Raw genomic sequence first — 13,463 nt, 5'->3', positions numbered from 1 at the left:
AGAACACTGAATTTTGCCTGTAAATTTTTGAGAATATGCTGTGACGAAACTTGAGCACCGTTCTTCTTTTCTTTCTTATCACGAGTCTTCTTTAGCCTAATGAGCACAATCATCACACGATAACGACTATTCTTTTCATTTAACTTGTAAACAAGTTGAACTAATAATAATAATTGATGTACAAAGGAGAAGTGTCCTACATATTTGAGGTAAAAAATAAAATAAATATACTTCTACTTCATCCGTGTTTACAAAGTTAAATGTTATCGATTTACAAAAAATGGTCACCTATCCACACACTGACCAGGCTCGACACTGCTTGACCATACATATTAAAACATCGGTCCCACTGAATACACAAGTAGTAAGCACATTCACATAAAAATAATTAGGATTACAGTATATAAAATGCGTTAATTAAAATAGCAAATGCCTTACCTTATCACAGGCGATCCAAAGCCACTGCACATCATCTGCTACGCACACTATATTCCTCCAATATTTCACTCACTTCCTATATCACGCAACAGAAAATATTAATAAAATTCACTTAGCAACATTTTCATTTTTAATCAACAATACGTATAACAATTAAGAATAAAATTAATTGTGAGCACATTGTTATAATTAGAATACTGTTTTTATTCGTTTACAAATATGGGATTAATATAGAGCTGGCAGCAACAATATATACAACTCATCCTGTATGTATCGTAAATCCTAACTTGAGAAGACATCTCTGACGCAAACAATGAGACAAGAAATCAAATACTATATCCGACACATTTGGGGTTTATTGAACTTCAATGTTGGAAGATACCACCTTGTCGGTAGTACAAATGTAATATCCTTACAACACGCGGAACTTTTGCCAGGCATATCTAGGAATTTGGGAAGATTAATTGATATCCTTAATGTGCAATGTATGATTATGACGCATTGTTATGTACACGCAGACGGAACCAGGACAATCTATAGATGACATTTGCACTGTGTTTGGACAATTTGTTCGCAGAAAATAACCGTTTTTGTCTATGAATACTTGAGAACATGGAAGGTATGAGATATACATTTTATGCGCAAATATTATAATACAAATCATTGTTAGTTTGGTGGATGCGTGAAAGAAAGAAAAGGAGTAGATTTTTGCAGACGTCCGGATATAAAGCGAGAACTGAGAATACGCATCTATAACATCTATTTTCTTTGTGTTAATGATATCGATGAACTAAACGGGGAAACTAAAATACAACTGTTTGCAGTATAATTCGAAGTATAGTCAAGTGCAGAGGCGTACTCACGGGGTGTCCACCGGGTGCGGACTCCTCGCAAAAGTTCCTAAGTGAACATACATTTGCAGACTTTCTCATTAAATGTAGTTATTAACAGGGAAAATATTGATGTATCATCAATATAAATCTGATCTTACACTTCATCTGTACTCTGTCTGTATCATGTTTTTGTGAAAAAGTAAGTGGAATATTTATCGTGTTTTCGAATGCAGAATAATAGTATATAGACATAGTGGCTTGTAGTATTGGAACCTTGCCCCCCGAAGCTTGGATCCCTTAGAAGAAAAAAAAATGCATGCGCGCCTGGTGAAATGGTTAACGAATTCAGTTCACTCGATGAATCGACAGATAGTAATACACATTTCGACAGATCGACAGCATTCGACAGATACAGACATATGAAAGTAGCACAAGAATTAGGCGAAAGTCCGTGCGTTTCCTCAATTCACGTAGGAAACAACAGAAAATATCAACTACCATAAAATAATCCGTATATATATTTAATTTATTTGGAATAAAATAAATATAGAAACAACCTGTTCATACATAACTACGGTAAGTGCGTTAATTGCTAACGTAAGAACAAATATGAAACAAGGCACAAAATAAAAAAGAAAAATAAAGTTAAAGGGAATAAATATTTAGGCTTGATTGTCATTCGTATTAAGAAGCTGGGTAATAAAATGTTAAAATCTACAGAAAATTATGAAATTAAATCAGGATTTGAAATAAAAGTCTATACATTGGAAGTAGGCCAGGGAGTTTGCAAGGCAGATGTGTGCGACACGCGTTACTTTATAGATTCCCTTCATTGAACTATAGTAAGCAGTACGAAGATGGTACTTTGCGTATAATCACAGGAAGGATTGAAGTTAATTACCATGGTAATATAATTATTTATTGATAAGTATTTCCATGTTAAATTATGAAAATTATAAGCACAAGGAGGGTGAAAAAGTAGTGTGACCGACTTAGCAATGACTGAAACATAAAATAGAAAAGCGAATAAAAACAAATGCCTTTTGAGTTATGTGGAATAAAGTTTCTTCTAGCCAGTAAGGAAGAATAGGATCTGGTGCATTCATTGAATACCTGAAAAAAATCGTTTATCAAAATAGAAGGAAACACACTTATCGTTGTGGCAACTACGAACTTCTGTTTACCTCAGCCCGCCTCAGCAAGTGCTTTCTATCCGGTCCGCGCTCCGTAACCAAACTCAACGCTGCCTGCTAGCGAAAATTTCATTCTTCAGTATCGTTGAGTTTATTGCAGAAAGCAATGGCAGATACGGCATCAGCACCTGCAGCCCCGGCACAGGCTTCTCCTAAGAAGTCTGCAAAGCCTAAGAAACCAAAAACAACACCTTCTCATCCAAGAACATCAGAAATGGTGAACAACGCCATCAAGAATTTGAAGGAAAGGGGAGGAAGTTCACTGCAAGCTATTAAGAAATACATCTCTCAGAACTACAAAGTGGATGCCGAGAAGCTTGCTCCATTTATCAAGAAATACTTGAGAAGTGCAGTTGCTTCTGGGTCTTTGGTTCAGACCAAGGGAAAAGGTGCATCTGGATCGTTTAAGCTTAGTGCTTCATCGCTGAAGGAGAAGCCTGAAGGTGGATCTTCAACCAAGGCGAAACGATCAGCATCAAAGGAGAAGAAGCCTGCGAAAAAGCCAGCAGCTAAACGTCCCAAGAAGACTGGTGAAAAGAAAAAGGCTGCTGCTCCCAAACCTAAGAAATCACCATCTAAAGTGAAGAAGGCAAAAACTCCCAAGAAGCCAAAGGCCCCGAAGCCAAAGAAGGCTACAGCAAAACCGAAAAGTGCTAAGAAGGCTGCACCAAAGAAGAAGTAAATGTGTCAGTAAATCATCTGACATTTTAAAACGGCTCTTTTTAGAGCCATCAAATACTTTGAGAAGAGTAAAATTGTGCTTTTCCTATCATTATCACATGTTCATTCATAGCAATGTATAGTATACACGCAAGGGACTTTGAGTTTTCTTTTTAACCGAAGCACTTCTTGATGTAAGTGCTTTATAACAGAGGGGAATTGAGGGTGGGGAAAGAAAGCTTTCACGGGTGTCAAGAATGGTGTACTCGAAAAAAAATGGGGAACACATTACGTAATGTCAATTTGTGATCACTTACTTTTTCCTTGTTCCTATCTTCAAGTAGCGAAACAGTACAGAAAACGCACTTAATGCATTTGTTAGAAAAACTTTTGCAGGCTGACTGGGTTCGATTCTCGGTGGGAGCTCAAATGTTTCGCATTGCACGTTAATAAGTAGGTCCACGTTTGAAACAGCCTTGCTGCTGAAAGGGACACTAAACTAAAATCAACTCTTTTCAAGGCTGGGGTGAAAGAAATGTTCGAACTTATTACAACTCGTGAAAGTGAAGTAGACTATGTTTCAATTTAACGTCGTACTATTATGATTTTTATGATAAAGGAGACGGGTGATTACGCCTAATGAATGATGGAAATACTGGTGTAATGAGAAAGTGTTAGGAAAAGGGAACACGCTAATAACCACGGATACCGTCTTATAATTCGTAATATTGCTATAAAGAAAAATAGTAACACCAGCAGAAATGTAGGTGTACAATTGAACTGATGTTAAGTACAAACAGACACTTAAAGAAAGTTTAGTTTAACGTTTGCATTCAACAGCAGCGACCTCTGACAAAATAATATTACTTTTGCTACCTTGGAAGAAGTACATATTTCGCCTGCGAGTTCTATCAGATTAATAACGTTGAGAAGGGCAAACAGTGGTTGAATCGAAGTTAAGTTATGCAACATATGGCAAAATCGAACCCTTGACCACATAAAACGAAGATAATCAATCGGTAAACATAGGGGAAAACTAAAGAATATACTTGAAAGATAGGATGATATACGAAACGACAGGAAAACGAAGGTAGATGTATTAACTATGCAACATACGGCGTGAGAATTTAAAAAAAAAAGATAACAAGTATGGACAAGATCCTTGTTAGGATAACAGCATCTCTAAGTAGTGTATTGGTCCTAAAAAGGACCGTTTTTGAACTCAGTGCCAGAACTTCAAACTTAAGCACGTTCCCCACGGATGCGGCGAGCAAGCTGAATGTCCTTAGGCATGATTGTGACTCTCTTTGCGTGAATAGCACACAAGTTGGTGTCTTCGAAAAGCCCTACAAGGTAAGCTTCACTTGCCTCCTGTAAAGCCATGACAGCTGAGCTTTGGAAGCGAAGATCTGTCTTGAAATCTTGTGCAATTTCTCGGACGAGTCGTTGGAAGGGCAGCTTGCGGATGAGCAATTCAGTGCTCTTCTGGTAACGACGAATTTCTCGGAGAGCCACAGTACCAGGCCTGTAACGATGGGGCTTTTTCACTCCACCGGTAGCTGGAGCACTCTTTCTTGCAGCTTTGGTGGCAAGCTGCTTTCGAGGAGCTTTGCCTCCAGTAGATTTCCTAGCTGTCTGCTTGGTACGTGCCATTGCAACTGTCACGACTTGTTTCAAATAATTGCGCGCTGAAGAACGAACGAAGAAGAACGAAAATAATTACTTTACTCTGCCAAGCAGGCAGAGATGGGCCTCTAGCAATCCTGCTATTTTACCCAGGGCTTCTCTTCACTTTTGTGGCAGGTTGAAACTGAAACAAGTCACTTTGCACTCTGGTTTTGATTCTTCGAGTGCGCTGCCGATGTTGTGTGTTCCCGATGTTCTTGAGTTTTCTTCTTGAGAAGTGGTCCTGTATTTGTGGTCCTGTACCTGTGGTCCTGTACTCTGGCTGATGATGTCTTCTTCGCTAGATTTGATTACGATGCATTGTAATCCATGGGGAATTACCAAAGAAAGAAGCACTTGGCACTAAGTTCAAAAACATTGAGTGTGAATGAAATATACTGAGGGTGTTATTTTCTTGTTTGAGATTTAGGGTGATGTGTGCTAGGTGATGGTGGGTGGAGTTTGGTTTGTAGTGTTAGGTGCGGTCGTGTTCTTCTCTGTAGTTGTGGGGGGTGTGATGTCGGAACAGTAGATGTTAAGGTTTCCTTTGGTTGTGGTGTGGATATTAAGGTGTTTGCGAAAGATATGGCGGGTGACTTTTGATATAGCTTGGTGAAGGGTTTTCTGGTGGGGGGGATCGGTGATGGTAGAGAGGATGGAAGCTGTCCATATGAGTATGCATTCGATGGCGCCTTCAATCGCTGCATTGATCTTGGCATCTATATCTGTATCTTGAATTTCTTGTTCAGATTCTGTGTCCTCTTCTTTTCTTGGTTCTTCTTGTTCTTTTTCTTCATCTGCTTCTGAGGATCTGTTTGTGCGTGTCTGACAAGGGCCGGAATCTGGAAGTGGTGGGAATTCGAACTGATTGAGTAGGTTTGGGATAGTCTGTCTGCGTTGGTTTGTATGTGGCCTCTGGGGACATTCGCTGCTGCCTGTTCGATGTCCTAAGCATTTGCAGGTGGCACAAAACCATCGGTTGATGGGTTTGTTGCAAGGCTGATTGTGAGTCTCACCACATCTGAAGCACACTCTTGGGCGTGTACATATTTGTGTACCATGATCATAGCCGTAACAATTGTGGCACGGTATAGGTCTGGCTGAGGAGCGGGATGCTTCAACTCTGTGCAGCTTGTCTTGAATGTAGATTCCTTCAGCGATGAGCTTGTTCACCGTTGCAAAACTATGTGTGAAGAGACGAATCAGGGGCAGTGGTCCTGTTGCATTCTGGATGCGGGTGATGTTATTGAAATTCACCATTTGCTTGTCTAGATTGTCTTCAATGGTTGCGATGTCCAAAGTTTTATCAACTCCCCTGATTACACATGTATAAGTATGTCTTCTTTTGTTTGTGTTTGGTTGTTAATTGCGCGCTGAATGAAGTCAAGTTATATAAAGAGCAAAACCGTTAAATCAAGCTATTTCTCATTGGATAAAGTCAGTCGAAAAGGACAGTTCTCATTGGCTTAGACACGTTTTGTGTTTTTCCTCCGTGCTTTCCCTGCATGATCGAAGGAACAAAACCACGAGTCTTGGGCTGCTTGGGCTTGTATTTCTCGTGTGTGGTGAGCGAAGCAGTAACATATCGAAATGACAGGACGTGGAAAAGGAGGCAAGGGTCTTGGCAAAGGAGGTGCCAAGCGCCACCGTAAAGTTCTTCGTGACAACATCCAGGGTATCACCAAACCCGCTATTAGGCGTCTTGCTCGCCGTGGTGGTGTGAAGCGTATCTCTGGTCTCATTTATGAAGAGACCCGAGGAGTATTGAAAGTATTCCTGGAGAACGTAATCAGAGATGCTGTTACATACACAGAACACGCCAAGAGGAAGACAGTGACAGCTATGGATGTTGTGTATGCCTTGAAGAGGCAAGGAAGAACCCTGTACGGTTTCGGAGGTTAAGTTGGGGTTCCTCCTATTTTGGATATAAAATTGGCATAAACGGCTCTTTTCAGAGCCAACAAATTTATATAAAGGGAAAGATTTACTTTGTGCGATTTTCTGTTAGATTATAAGAATTCGTGTAACTACATTAAAGCCTTTTGATGCACACTAAATTACAGACGTAGAGAGATTAATTTGAGAAAATCATACGTTTTTTTTTACATTATGTACGTTCATGTATACGTATTCATATCATGTAGCAGTATTAATGCTGGAGAAGGGGTTCTGGTTGGAAATTGGCGATTTGTTGGAAGTAGCGAGCATGAGAGATGCGAAACGCAAGTCGGAATTTCTGTTCTGACAGTAGGATGTACGTATAGAGGCTTATACAACTTCTATACTGTGCTGTGAGGGGCGAATAATGCGTTAGAAACCTGAATCTTGTCCTTTATCTTGTTTACGTGGTCTTGGGTTCGATTTCTTTCTTTTGCGGTAGTGTCTATTGTGATTTACATGTAAATTAATGACACTTCGTAGCGGGTTACTAAAATAAAGAGTAATACAAATATGAGATGTAGGTTAATGCATTGTATACTTCACATTATTTACTAAAGAAAGGCAGTAGTTACAAGAAACCTAGGCTCGCTCGTTGGGCACAGTAGCAAATGAGTTCTGAGATCAGAGAATAAGAGTAGTTGCGTATTACAAACCATATACATATAACACATATCACACAAATATGAATATCGACCTTGCAAAGAATAAATCGTACTTAAGTGTGCATTTAATGTCATTACTATGTTGCAAAAGAAATTTAGGAAAGTTTTCTGATCCGCTCTGTTCATGATGTCATTGGGGCATAGTAATGAACAATAATAAATGTCGAGAACATATTGAACAGAGTAATTTCAGCCAAGCCAACGCAAGAGAGAAACATGAGTGCTTTAAGAATGTTGGAAATTCCTTTGTCTAGCATGAAGTACATGAGAATATGTGGTATGAGGTTTTCTTCCATTGCTGAGAATCTGGGCTCGACTGTCCTGTCCTCTGGGTAATATGAGCCCGATGTACGCAAATATCAAAAAAATGTAGCTAGCGACAATACAAAAGGTAATGATCTTATAATTAATAATGTAGTGGGAACTAAGCACATCGCTGTTTGGAGTATTCTAAAGTTAGTGTGACTTCCTATGGGCTTCAATTACGATCGACGACTACACATATACTAATTAATCGAATAGCAGCGAGAATTTCGAATGAAACTAAGCAACTATCTCAGACACTTTTGATGAGTCTGTATATCGAAAACAATTCATTTCAATCGTAAATCTCCTCTATAAAGGGGTTTGTGGCCCTCATAAGGGCCGATTTGTATGAGATATAGGTCTTACATTTATGCCTTCTTCTCAGTTTTCTTGGGCAGAAGTACAGCTTGAATGTTGGGCAAAACACCACCCTGAGCGATTGTAACTCCAGACAACAACTTGTTTAATTCCTCGTCGTTACGGATAGCTAACTGCAGATGACGTGGAATAATCCTAGTCTTCTTGTTGTCACGAGCAGCGTTGCCTGCCAACTCAAGAACTTCAGCTGCCAGGTATTCCATGACTGCAGCCAAATACACGGGAGCGCCAGCACCAACTCGTTCGGCATAGTTACCCTTTCGCAAAAGACGATGGATTCTGCCTACTGGGAATTGAAGGCCAGCCCTGCTGGAGCGGGACTTGCTCTTTCCCTTGACTTTTCCACCTTTGCCGCGACCAGACATTGTTCAATATTCTTTCGTAATAAGATGAGAGGAAAAATTGCGGCCTCCCATGAATCAAGTCAGTTTTGTTACTACTTCAAGCGTGCACCCGAGTGCATCAAATGAAAAGCAAGGCAGTTGGCGCGAATTGAAACACGTACTGTAATTTAAATGAAGTCGATAAATCGGCGGACACATCTAATTTTGCTGAACGAGTGAGTCATCATGCCACCAAAAACTAGCGGAAAGGCTGCAAAGAAGGCTGGTAAAGCCCAAAAGAATATCTCCAAGGGAGATAAGAAGAAGAAGAGGAGGAGGAAGGAGAGCTATGCCATTTACATCTACAAAGTTTTGAAGCAAGTGCATCCTGACACTGGCATATCTAGCAAAGCTATGAGTATCATGAACAGCTTTGTTAATGACATCTTCGAGCGTATTGCTGCTGAAGCTTCTCGTTTGGCCCATTACAATAAGCGGTCAACTATCACCAGCCGGGAAATCCAAACAGCTGTGCGCCTTCTTTTGCCTGGTGAACTTGCCAAGCACGCTGTAAGTGAGGGTACGAAGGCTGTTACCAAGTACACAAGCTCTAAGTAAAAATCTTCTTCAAGATTTTTCATTTCAAACGGTCCTTGTCAGGACCAACACATTATTCGAAAGAGTTAAATCACGAAATTTGCTTCATTCTGTTATGTAGAAACACGTTGAAATCCAATTTCTATATGCTGTTAGTAAAAAAGTAAAGCACATAGCGGAGATGTGTCGTGCTTGTATACGAAAGGCATTTACTCGCCGGAGATCTACACTTAGTCATAATAATTTACTTTTAAAAAGTGGTAATACATTCCGTGTTAAGTATAGTAGTAGGTGCACACGGATCGGAAATCAGGTTATTTTAATGTGCCGTGCAAATAAACAGGCTGTTAGTGTAAGAAATAGTGGGTATAACGCTTAGAATATCGATTAATCGCTATGAAATAATGTTGATAAATTATCTCTTGAAAGTACTATAAAATTAATGTTTCTAGTATTTTCGTACTTGAAGGATAATGAAATTTGAAAAAGAGATGCCAACAGCACCTGGTGTTCCCAGGCGGTCACCCATCCAAGTACTGACCAGGCCCGATGCTGCTTGACTTCGGTGATCGGACGAGAACCGGTATATTCAGCATGGTATGGCCGTTGGCGAATGCATATGGCTTCGAGTGAGTTATTGTAGCTACGTAGGTTTGTCGGTGAATACTCAAAAAGACCAGCGCGTGGAAAGCGTTGCTAATTGTTTTAAGTAATGCATGATTACGAAATTATCGTGGTGAACGATGTGAGAATATTCGTCTTTGTGAAAAACAAAATTAGAAAAAGTATACCAACAGCACCTGGTGTTCCCAGGCGGTCACCCATCCAAGTACTGACCAGGCCCGATGCTGCTTGACTTCGGTGATCGGACGAGAACCGGTATATTCAGCATGGTATGGCCGTTGGCAACTACCTTTTCTTCAATGTCCTGTTAAGGAAGTATGTTTTAAGTAAGAATTGACATTATTAACTATAAAGGCAAGCATATTAACGTCGTTAACATTACTTGGAATATACTAATATTCGAATAAATATTTGAATGTTCGAATGATGAGTGATTCGGATGTTCATAGTGCCACTGTGTCCTATCGAGTTTACTATCACGAACCACGTATGAAATTGTATATAAATAAATAAAAATAAATCCTTTATTAAGTATTGATTACAGGAAAAAGGCAAACTTACATTCTTTAATGTACACAATGAAATGTATGAAAGATATTTTTAAGATATGTTTCACTTACCCTTTATAACGCAAGGTAGTTTTCAGTGTAGCATTCTCTTCAGCTGCGAGATAACGTAAGGCAGATGATCATTCAGTCGTGAAGCACTAAAATGTAATATACATTTTAACTATTATCGATAAGAATTATTTACTGCAGGGATGCAAATAAAGTGAGGCAAATTAGTAAATAAAAACCGATACTGTAACTGATAATATAATTAGTTGTATCTGTATTAGTTGTATATACAGTAATCGCACGATTATCCGCGGAGTTGGATGTTGGCATAATCGCGCATAATCAGCAGTATGAGCAGAAAAGGGAAATGAAATGAAATATTTAGATTTACGTCGCATACTTATACCGGTTACGCTAAAGGAGACGGTGATGATGAGTACTGAATGAAGAAAGTGGGAGGAAACGGGAGAAACCCGAGAAAACCCATGAGCACGGTCTTTATGCACGACAAAGTTCACACGGCACGAGCTGGGATTGAATCAGGGACCCCAAGCACCGGAGGCCAAAAAACGGACAAAAAGTCTTTCGTGCAACTTTCGTTTTCGGTAAAAAGTTTACACATAATTTAGAAAGAGTAGTTTTCTGGTCTTTTTATTTCACAAGTTGGTTCATGTCTATATTTTTTACATGCATAAAAAATTTTTCAACTCCCTTGCTTATTTCCTGTTAAAGACCTCTACCTCTGATTGTATTTTTTGCACATATTCTTATTGTTTTCAGACAACATTTCTAAAAGCGTAATTTATCGTCAGCAAGAAAAGAAAAGGAAAGCCTCGGATAGTGGAATGTGTACTGTATTATATATATATATATATATATATATATATATATATATATACGTATTAGTATATAGTTTTATTTTATACGTCTCCTATTATTACACAATGTGCAGATATTGTCAAAGCGCAAGTAAATATGTATAACTCCCCGTTCTGCACTTAATAACTTGAAAGAAGTTCGGGGAAGGTAGTGTAACAGAAAGTGCAAACAGAAATGAGGGTTTAAAGGCATTTAATATTATTCCGTAGTAGTATGATTTTTTGTAAAAAAAAAAATATATATATATATATATATATATATATATATATATATCTAAACATACATATTCAATGATATAGTAAGAGGTTAGCAGCACTGATAGAACTGCAGAAAGTACAAAACCGTTAATAAGAAAGAGAGAGAGATGGTGGCCGCTTTTGTGCTTTTCATTGGCTAATTCCGAATTGCGCGCGAATACGTACGAGATTTCTTTCTTTTTCCTCTTCGCAGCCCAGATGTTGCCAATTAGAAGTTTTTAGTACTACATTTGTATGAAAATGTTGCCTTTAAGAAATGTGGTTTGCATACAGAGAAAAGAGCAAAATGAATATTTACCTTAGTGGGCATGAAAAAAGACGAAACATTTTGCAAGATGGACACACGAACTTCCTTAATGCAGGCGTTCAGTACATTATTGTAAAGAAAAAAACACTAAAAAGAATTACTTCAATATCCCTAGCAACATTCAACAATTCATAGAGAAAAATCTTTATTTTGAGAACAATGGAAAACTATGTAATTGTAGATAACTACTAAATTTAATGATTAAGGAAAACGTTTAGGCCCGGCCCTTCAGAAAGAAAGTGCACAGAATATTCTCTCATGGAAGCAATTGCAAAATCAACATTTTGTTTGCAGTTATAATTAGAGGATCTATATACAGGGTGTTCGAAAAAGAATGTATCCTCTTGAAAGAAAATATTCTCTGGGCCCCTAATCCTTTATATACCGAAAGGAAGTTTGTATAGCATTTTTTCTTACCTTCGTTAGAAGAATTGAAAGTGACTACTATCGTGACACGGGAGATATTTAATCGATAGTCGAATTACTCACATACTCGAATGAACACGTCTCTTGTAAGGAGAGGAAAGGCTTCTGTGATCCGCTATCGCAGCTGTGTCATATCTGCAGAGAATGTTAGGACACAAACGTGATCTTTGAGAGCCTCGTGAAAAGAAGTCGCATAGTATCATGTGTGGAGACATCGGGGCCATCTGAAGAACGCTTCATCATTAGGACCAAGGGCGAGTTACGAAACACTCTGGGATATATTTATTAACATAACTTCTCGTCATTCTGCAAGTGTGGTGGAGCTCCATCCTATTGGAAAAGGAAACCTCGGGAGCCCTCTTCATGTGTAGGTATCGTTCACATCTGAAGCATGTGAAGATAGATTACTGTACTATCGTGTACCTAAAATCATTTTCTACGAATACGAACATGTCTACACTGAAGGCAGTGCAGCTCTTTTTCTCTTTTTTTTGGTCATGTATTGTAACGCGGGGCAATGCACACAATAACATGTAATGTTGTGTATCATCATAAAGGGCCAGGGCGATGATTGGATCTTGATGGACGTGGAGAACTGATAGGTGATGTGAGTGGTATTGTGATCTATGGTTGTATGTTTACTGATGAATGCATAAGGAGAGGTGAAGGGGTTGCCTTTTTTTTTATGTCGATCGGGAGGGAAGCGATTGGGAAACTTTTGACTTTGTTTTTCAACCGAATATATTGATTGAATAGGTCGCCGACAATTTTACGGGGCGTCACGTCGTTGCCTTTTTCATGTCGATCGCGAGCGAAGCGAGCGTTTTTTTTTTTTTTTTTTTTTTTTTTTTTTTTTTTTTTTTACCGACAATATGTATTGAATCGGTTGCCAACACCTTTAGGGGCGCGTCACGTCCTTCTTTCTGTGCTGATCGCGAGCGAAGCGAGCGCGAAATTTTTGACTTTTTTTTTTTTTTTTTTTTTTTTTTTACCCACAATATTTATTCAATCGGTCGCCAACACTTTTAGGGGTGCGTCACGTCCTCTTTTCTCTGCTGATCGCGAGCGAAGCGAGCGCGAAATTTTGACCTTTTTTTCTCTTTTTAATTCTTTTTTTTCTTTAAGAAAAAATATTGATTTCATAGGTCGCGAACATTTTTACGGGATGCAACATCGTTTATTTGTTTTTCCAACCGTCTTTCTGTCTTGAGCCCCCGCCAAGTTAACTTTATGGTGGACAAAAACTATGTGCGGTGGGTTACCGCGGGGTTCTCCCGTTTCCTCCCACTTTCTTCATTCCACCACCATTTCAATCATTTCTCATAATCAGCGCCTCTTTTAGCCTAAGCGGCATAACGTGGGACGTAAAACAAAGATTTCCTTTAGTTGCTTTCTGTCTTGATTACGAGCGCGAAAT

General features: G+C 39.0%; 2 non-coding genes across 2 annotated transcripts; both read right to left on the bottom strand.

Annotated features, from left to right (window-relative positions):
• Nucleotides 1-9,488: 9,488 nt before the first annotated feature.
• Nucleotides 9,489-9,607, bottom strand: LOC145677169 (5S ribosomal RNA). The gene has a single exon (XR_014129665.1). It is a non-coding gene; the product is annotated as a 5S ribosomal RNA (ribosomal RNA).
• A 177-nt stretch (nucleotides 9,608-9,784) lies between these two features.
• Nucleotides 9,785-9,903, bottom strand: LOC145677163 (5S ribosomal RNA). The gene has a single exon (XR_014129659.1). It is a non-coding gene; the product is annotated as a 5S ribosomal RNA (ribosomal RNA).
• Nucleotides 9,904-13,463: the final 3,560 nt, after the last annotated feature.

This window comes from Thermobia domestica, unplaced genomic scaffold (assembly GCF_964235325.1).
Source record: "Thermobia domestica unplaced genomic scaffold, izTheDome1.hap1.1 HAP1_SCAFFOLD_661, whole genome shotgun sequence".
NCBI classification, from domain to species: domain Eukaryota; kingdom Metazoa; phylum Arthropoda; class Insecta; order Zygentoma; family Lepismatidae; genus Thermobia; species Thermobia domestica.
Note: the sequence above shows the minus strand (reverse complement) of the source record. Positions and strands in the feature narration are given on the sequence as shown.